Here is an 8517-nt window from a genome sequence, read left to right on the forward strand (position 1 = left end):
CAAGTAGTACTCCCACCAATGGTCATGCAACACGTCTAAAGTCCTCTTTATATCAAAATTTCTCAACAGGCCACATCCATGCACAAGCAACTCACGCATAAGACTAGTGGGCACACAAAGTCTTTTCTCTCTAAACAAGTACCAATCTAGTCTGTATAAATGAGAAAATGATGCTTTCTCACGTACTCCATACACACTAGTCAAGCCATCATCATTAACAAACAAGTTCTTATCATATTGAAATCTCAATAACTTTGCATCCAAAATGAAGACAAGGACATACCTTCTTGATAATGCTTCAAATACAAGATTTCTCTTACCATATGTGTACTGAATTACATGAGGAAAGGTCTCAATGAATTGAACCCACTTGGCATGCATTCTATCCAACTTAACTTGTCCCTTCAAGTGCGTCAAGGACTCATGCTCTTCAAATAAAGGTCGGATAGGGATTGTCACACCCGGCACAAGATCAATGTATTGCTCTATCTCTCTAATAGGTGGCAATCCACTAAACACACCGCTAGGAATCATGACCTCATATCCCCGCAACAAAGAGATAACAACATTAGGCAAAGATTTGTTAAATCCGTTAGTATTAAAATTTGGCTTAGCAAAAAAGCTTACTTCTCTCTTTGTTTTTCTCTCACCTTTTTCACTCTCATCTTTCTTTTCACTCTCTTTTTTTCTTGTGGTTTTAACATCACCCTCATTTCTTTCACTCTCTTTTTCCTTTACACTCTCCTTTCTTTCAATCCCTTTTTCAACATCTTTTTTTGAACTCCCAGCCTCACAATTGTATTTCAACTCATTCTCTCTTTTTCTTGAGGTTTCACTATTTCTTTCTTCCCCAACCTCACTTTTACTCTTTCTTTTTTGATCAACCTCACTTTTCAACTTGAGTTGGTCCTCATGGACCTGTGTTGGAGTTAAAGGAGCAAGTTTGATTGTTTTTCCATCATTTTCAAAACTGTACATGCTCCTAAACCCATCATGGATCACTCTCCTATCACACTGCCACAGCCTCCCCAACAAAATATGGCCAGCATGCATAGGCACTACATCACAAAGCACCTGATCCTTGTACTTCCCAATTGAAAAAGAAACTAGCACTTGCTTATTTACCCTAACCTCCCCACAATCATTCAACCACTGCAACTTGTATGCTCTAGGGTGTTTCAAGGTAGGTAAATTCAATTTCTCAACTAAATTAGTGCTAGCAAAATTAGTTCAACTTCCCCCATCAATAATCATACTACATACCTTGTTGTTGATGTGGCATCTAGTATGAAAAATGTTCTTTCTTTGCTGCTATATCATCCATCTTAAATTCTGTATTGGGAGCACGCCTAACAACAAGAGACTAAGCATACTCTTCATTCTTATCATACCTATTCTCAATACTAGGCTCATGTCTCCTCCTATCTTTTCCACTTTGTAGATTTCTAATCACTGCACCTCGTTGATCTATCATATCCCTTACTTCTCCCAACACCATGTTCAACCGCTCAAATTGTTGTTGCATGGCTTGCAGCACAAATGAATTATTTGACATCCCCTTTCGTTATGAGTCACTTTAATGAGTCATTGTATGTGCTGCACTGATTACGCCCAAAGAATAACGCGGTAGTTGTAGCACAGCTTTGGGGTGTCGATTCCACAGGGAGATAAATTAAAAGAATAGCAAGAGGAACAAAGAAACTAAAGAAAAAAATATTAAATAAGTAATAGAGAACAAAGATTAATTTTAAATGTAAATTCAAGTGAAGCAAAGTGATTAATAGAAAAAGTACTCAAATTTAACAAACAGTATAGCATCAGGAATCCCTTGCACAAATCTGGTATTTTAATTATTCTTAATTCATTGGATAACTCAATTAGGAACTCAATTCCCGCAATTCCCAATCGGAAGGAATAGATTTATAAACCAAACTTAAATCAAATGTAACCCTTTGAAAAAGCATTCACCACTTTTAAAAAACGTGAATTACTACCCCTATTGATAAAATCCAATGACGACAATATACTCAGGAAGCGATATTGCAGCAAAAAACTAAATCAATATAGATAAATAATTGATCCAAACATAATCAAAGAACTAATCCATTCAATAGAAAAGCATGACTGAATCCATAAACACAATAAATTCTATGATTATTCGGAGAAGAAAACATCAACGATGAATTGAGAATGATAAAACAAAAGAGTTTTAGCAATTAAAAATCAAATACATGAATTAAGAATAAATTAGAAATACCATCTAATGTGCAAGTTCATCCCTAACCCTACTTGAGAATTTAGTTACCCATAAATATAATGGACAACAAAAATCTCCAGAGAAAACTGAGGCGAACGGTGGCCATGGAAGTGATTTTTTCCTCTCTTCAGATCTACCTCTTGTGCCTCTTCCACACCCCCATTTCGTGCTAATGATATGCTTATATAGGGTAAGAAAGAAACCCTAATGTCCTCTTGATTTCCGTATAAAAAAATTGCCTAAATTTTAGGACTTATGTTGGCAGCCACGTACAGCCTTCAGGATTTCGAATTTGGAAATCCTTATTAGAGACAAAGTTATAGCCCTTTAAGATAGCTTTCCAATGCATCAAGAATAGTATCAATCCGATATATGAGTAAAAAGATACAGTTAAAAGACTAAAGTATATCTAGACTGTCTCCTAGCGAATTTCGGACTTGGACTTCTTGTGGTTTCATTTTGTGATTTTTTTCTTTTTCTTTTCTTCCAAATTGCTCTCAAACCCCATGAATGTCCTCCTTTGAATTTGGCTGGGCTTGACTTGCTCTTTTATAAACTCTGAAATTAGACATAAAAAAACTGATTAGGAGTATCCCAACGTAAATAGAAATTCAATTTAAGAATACACATTAATTCCTATGATTTCTATTCACATTTTAGTATTTTAGTCCAATAATAGGGTATATAGAGTGCACTTTCGCACACTCATCACACCCTCCAACTTACTCCTTGCTAGTCCCTAGCAATTTTCATGTCAAAACAACGAAAGAGACCAAAGAAAATCACACGTAAAGGCCATCAAGTCACACTTTCCAGATTCACATATCAAAACAATCTAAGGAATCCAATAACCCTTCAAGATCAATCCACCTATAGCAATCCACAGAGTGTGTGTGTGTTCTCCAAGCCATAACCATCGTACCACTAACTTTGACACATGCAACATCAAGAACATCTTAAGCAAAAGGTTCAACTCCATAACTCACGGGTATAATAGTGTTTCATGTAAGGGCTCTCTCTATGGAGTTGAAAATGGGTGTATATACACTCTCATGAAAAATTAGGCAATTATGTACAAGCAACAAGCAAACATTGATCTTATGATAGGAACACTAACAAATGAGACTTCCATCAATCTTTTCAACAACTTATTTAGGATCAGAATGGTCAACACAAAAGGTTGTAATGTGGCTTGGTTTTGGGATTATATGAAAAAAAAGGATGAAAGGGATTCAAAAACTTCCAAGTACATACAAAGGGAATTTTATTAAATATCTCAATAGACCACACTTCTCACTTGATATACTCTCCAACTTTTCAGATCATCAAATAATAATGCTTTTCCTTCTTCTTCCTTTTTTTTTTTCAACAATTTGATGGGCAAACACATGCCACTTTTGTATTCTTTCCATCTATACCAACTTTTTTTTTTTTTTTGTTGGAGCTCACTCAATTGAACACTTTGCAACTTGTACTCTTCTCTTTTTTTCCGTCGTCTTCTTCTTCTCTTTTTTTTTTCAATTGAAAATGATAAAATTAAAGAAAGAAAATACAAATTCCACACCTAGTATACACTTGGAAGTAAAAAGGGTAAGAAAATTTGTGTATAGGTTATACTCTAATGTGGAGAGGCATGGATGATATGGGCATATGAAAAGAAAAAGCTACAAGTGTTTTATTGGCTAAAAGTTGGCTACTAGGGGTCTATGATGGAAAGGATAGCTTGAAAGGCTCAAACGTTAATCCTAAGTTGACCTTCGTCATATCCCAAGTGTATCCACCATTGTACTGCAAACCATGTAATGATATTCTCAAAAGAAGTGCCCAATTCAACAGATCAATGAACGCTTATTACAATTTACTACATTTGTATGCTCTCAATCCTCTCCAAACTCACATGAAAACTTAAGCAAAAGAGTTCTCTAGCTACATGTGTCAAACCACCATCTTACCACAAAACTTGGATAAGTGCATTAAGGATTCTGTGAATGTTTCAACAAAAAATGATCTGGTGGGTTTGGTGAATTCACAAAGATGGCTATGAATGAGAATGAGTACACATGTGAAAATGATGCACGTGTGATGCGAAAAAAAAAAAAAAAATTGACACATGAAAATATGCCACAGAGTTCCAACAAGCATTTTAAAAACTGAATTTGCACCACCACCCCCCAACTTAAATGAAACATTGTCCTCAATGTTTAAGAATCAAAATTGAATGGGGAGTAACTGAAAATGGTAGAATACACCTGATGAGTGATGTGGGTAGCTCCCTAAACACCAAAGATGGTAATCTGAAATGATGAAATGAAACTATCCTCAGTTATGAACTTCCTCTTGTCCTAAGCACTCCAATCCACCGGTATCTCACCTGCAGCCAAATAATTCACAATATGAGCAAACCATGGTAGAGAAGTAATAGATAGTAAATGCTCATCGGGAAAATCATCCCTAATTGGCAAGTGGTCAGAGGTGTCCTCAAATGTGAGCCTCGAGAGATGGTCAGCCACTATGTTCTCCACTCCTTTCTTGTCTTTGATGGTGATGTCAAATTCCTGCAAAAGTAAAATCCATCGTATTAATCATGCCTTAGCATCCTTCTTTGTAAGAAGGTACTTAAGGGCTGCATGATCCGTAAAAATAATAATAGGAGAACCAATCACGTAAGCACGAAACTTATCCAAAGCAAACACTACAGCTAGCAACTCTTTTTCAGTGGTGGAGTAATTCATCTGAGCACTATTTAGAGTTCTACTAGCATAGTAAATGACAAAAGGCTTTCCCTCCCTTCGCTGTCCAAGTACAGCACCTACAGTAAAATCACTTACATCACACATAATCTCAAAAGGTAAAGTCCAATCAGGTGGCTGCATTATGGGTGCTGAGGTAAGCTTGCCAATTAGCATTTTAAAGGCCTCTTGACAATCTTGTGTCCACTCAAATGGGGCATCTTTAGCTAGGAGGTCACATAGTGGTCTAGATATGGTGGAAAAATTCTGTATGAACCTCCTATAAAAGCCCGCATGACCAAGAAAGGATCTCAAGTCCTTTACTGTCCTAGGTGTAGGCAACTTAGAGATTAATTCAATCTTAGATTGATCTACCTCTATCCCCCCAGAAGAAATAATATGCCCTAACACAATACCTGAAGGTATCATAAAGTGGCATTTTTCCCAATTCAAAACCAATTCCTTCTCCTCACAGCGAGTCAACACCCTCTCTAAATTCAATAAGCATGCATCAAAAGTAGATCCAAAAACAGTCAAGTCATCCATAAAAACTTCCATGCAATTTTCAACCATGTCACTAAAAATGCTCATCATGCAACGTTGAAAAGTAGCAGGTGCATTACACAATCCAAATGGCATTCTACGAAAAGCCTAAGTACCGAAAGGACAAGTGAAAGTGGTTTTATCCTGGTCTTCTAATGCAATTTCAATTTGATAATAACCAGAATAACCATCCAAGAAACAATAGAAAGGATGACCAGCCACACGCTCAAGAATTTGATCAATAAAAGGGAGAGGAAAATGGTCTTTCCGGGTGGCAGCATTCAATTTTCTATAATCAATGCACATCCGCCACCCAGTCACAAGTTTTGTAGGGACTAGCTCTCCCAGGTCATTCTTCACCACAGTAACACTTGACTTCTTAGGAACAACCTGTGTAGGACTTACCCATTTACTATCAGCAATAGGATATATGATTCCTGCATCTAATAGTTTCAACACTTCATTTTTCACCACTTCTTTCATAGTAGGATTAAGCCTACGCTGGGGGTCTCTACGAGGGCTAGTTCCTTCCTCCAAATTAATTTTATGAGAACAGACCAGGGGACTAACACCTTTTATATCAGCAATGCTCCAACCTAAGGCTGACTTATGCTCACTTAGGATCCGAATTAATTTCTCACCTTGAGACTCAGACAATTCAGATGAGATAATAACAGGAAAAGTATCACCTGGACCAAGGAAAACATGCTTTAAACCCTTAGGCAGAGGTTTCAGTTCAACTTTGGGTGCTTCCACACTTGAAGGAATTTGCTTTTCCTCTCTCTCAGGCAACTCCTCAAACTTCGGTTGCAAGGCCCGAGTGCCATAATCCTGAGTTCTATCAAAGATAGCACAAATATCAACTACATCAGATGGATTACTGATAGAATCAAACTCAGAATTAACAAGAAAATACTCAAGGGGGTCAAAATCATGAGCTATAGAAACTCCCTTTTCTATGAGTGAGTCAATCATGTATGTCTGGTGGCTCTCGTCATCATCTTCTGGTTGTCTTGCAATATGAAAGATATTTACCTCGAGAGTCATGTTTCCAAAAGAAAGCTTCATGAGCCCATTCCTGCAATTAATAAGAGCATTAGCAGTGGCAAGGAAAGGCCTACCTAAAATCACAGGAATTTTAGAAGTAGTATCAACAACAGAGCTAGTGTCAAGGATTAGGAAATCAACAGAATAATAAAATTTATCAATTTGAATTAGAACATCCTCTACCACACCCCGGGGTACTTTGATTGAACGGCAGCCAATTGTAATACCACAGTGGTTGGTTTGATTTCTCCCAACCCCAACTGCAAATAAATAGAATATGGCATTAGATTCACACTAGCTCCTAGATCTAGCAAGGCTTGCCCAAACTCATGATTCACAATATTACATGCAATGGTTGGATCCTTGTACTTAGGAGGAATTCGCTGCTCAATTAGAGCACTAACTTGCTCTGTCATAAATGCTGTCTTCTTAACATGGTGCTTCCTCTTAACTGTACACAAATCTTTAAGAACTTTTGCATAAGTGGGAACTTGTTTAATAACATGCAAAAGAGGAAGGTTAATCTTTACCTGCCTGAGGTTCTCCAAGATTTCATTACTAGGATCCAAAGTTCGCATACCAGATTTTAAAGCTTGAGGAAATGGTACCTTAACTGGACTCTTGATTACCTCGGCATCCTTGGGGAACTCGGTGCTATCATTGCTTTGTTCCTTTTCAACATCCTCTTGCTTATCAGTTCTTGGGATGTGTAAGGACTTACCACTTCTTGTCATAATGGCATTGACTTCTTTTAAATTTTTTTGTGCCATATGCTGACCTTGGGGTGCGGATTGAGCTTGAGAAGGAAACTTGCCACGCTCATTCACACTCAAGGAGCTCATTATCTTGGATATATGACCCTTTATCTCTTTGTTCTCTTCAACAACCTGCATAATCAAAGATTCAAACTTTTGATTAGTTTTACTCTGTGCCTCAATAAAAGCATGTAAAGTGTCTTCTAAAGGACTCCTAGAAGATGAAGGTGCATGATATGGTGCAGGATATGATCTAGGGGGTTGTGCAGGCGGCTGGTTTTTAGACTTCCAGCTAAAATTGGGGTGATTACGCCACCCCGGATTATAGGTGTCAAAGAAATGTGTAAAAGGCTTCTTGTACATACCTAAGGCATTACATTGTTCCTCATACATTTCTCTCATCTCAGCCAATGTGGGACACTCTTGGGCAAGGTGATCTACCCCACCACACACAAAACATGGTCCAAAAGACTTTGCATGATTAGCCACGTGTGTTGGCTTTAAGTCCTTAGTCTTCAACGCCTCTAACTCTCTAGTGAGCATCTCAACCTTAGCTTTTAGGTTATCTTCTTCCCTGAGATGATAAATTCCACCACCATTTAGGTTTCCTGCAGGTCGTGACCTATTTGTGCTCTCAGTAGCACTAGGTCCAGTCCAAGTGTGAGCTTTTTCAGCAAGCTCATTGAGGTATTCTATGGCCTTATCAGGATCTTTCTATAAGAACTCACCATTACACATCATCTCCACAAATTGACGCTCTCTAGGTGTAAGTCCCTCATAAAAATAGCTCACTAAGCGCCAATTCTCATATCCATGGTGAGGACACATACTCAATAGCTCCTTAAATCTCTCCCAAGACTGATATAAAGTCTCACTATCCTTTTGTACAAAGGTGGAGATTTGCCTTTTTAAAGCATTGGTCTTATGTTGGGGAAAGTATTTATTAAAGAAGACCTGAGTCATCTCATTCCATAACCCAATAGATCGTGGTCTCAATGAGTATAGCCAACTCTTAGCTCTATCTTTCAAAGAGAAAGGAAAGAACTTAAGTCTCACAATGTCATCAGTTGCATTTTGACTATGAAAAGTCGCAACTACTTCCCCAAACTCCCTAATGTGCACATATGGATTTTCATTTTCCAAGCCATGAAAAGTAGGGAGTAACTGTATCATCCCTGTTTTAAAA

The 8517-nt window shown here is 37.7% G+C and overlaps 1 non-coding gene across 1 annotated transcript; it reads left to right on the plus strand.

The window, feature by feature from the left end:
• The first annotated feature begins 8139 nt into the window (after positions 1-8139).
• Positions 8140-8247, plus strand: LOC122317605. Its single transcript, XR_006244533.1, has one exon. It is a non-coding gene; the product is annotated as a small nucleolar RNA R71 (small nucleolar RNA).
• The last annotated feature ends 270 nt before the right edge of the window (positions 8248-8517 follow it).

The sequence above is a fragment of the Carya illinoinensis genome, chromosome 7 (genome assembly GCF_018687715.1).
Source record: "Carya illinoinensis cultivar Pawnee chromosome 7, C.illinoinensisPawnee_v1, whole genome shotgun sequence".
Lineage (NCBI taxonomy): Eukaryota > Viridiplantae > Streptophyta > Magnoliopsida > Fagales > Juglandaceae > Carya > Carya illinoinensis.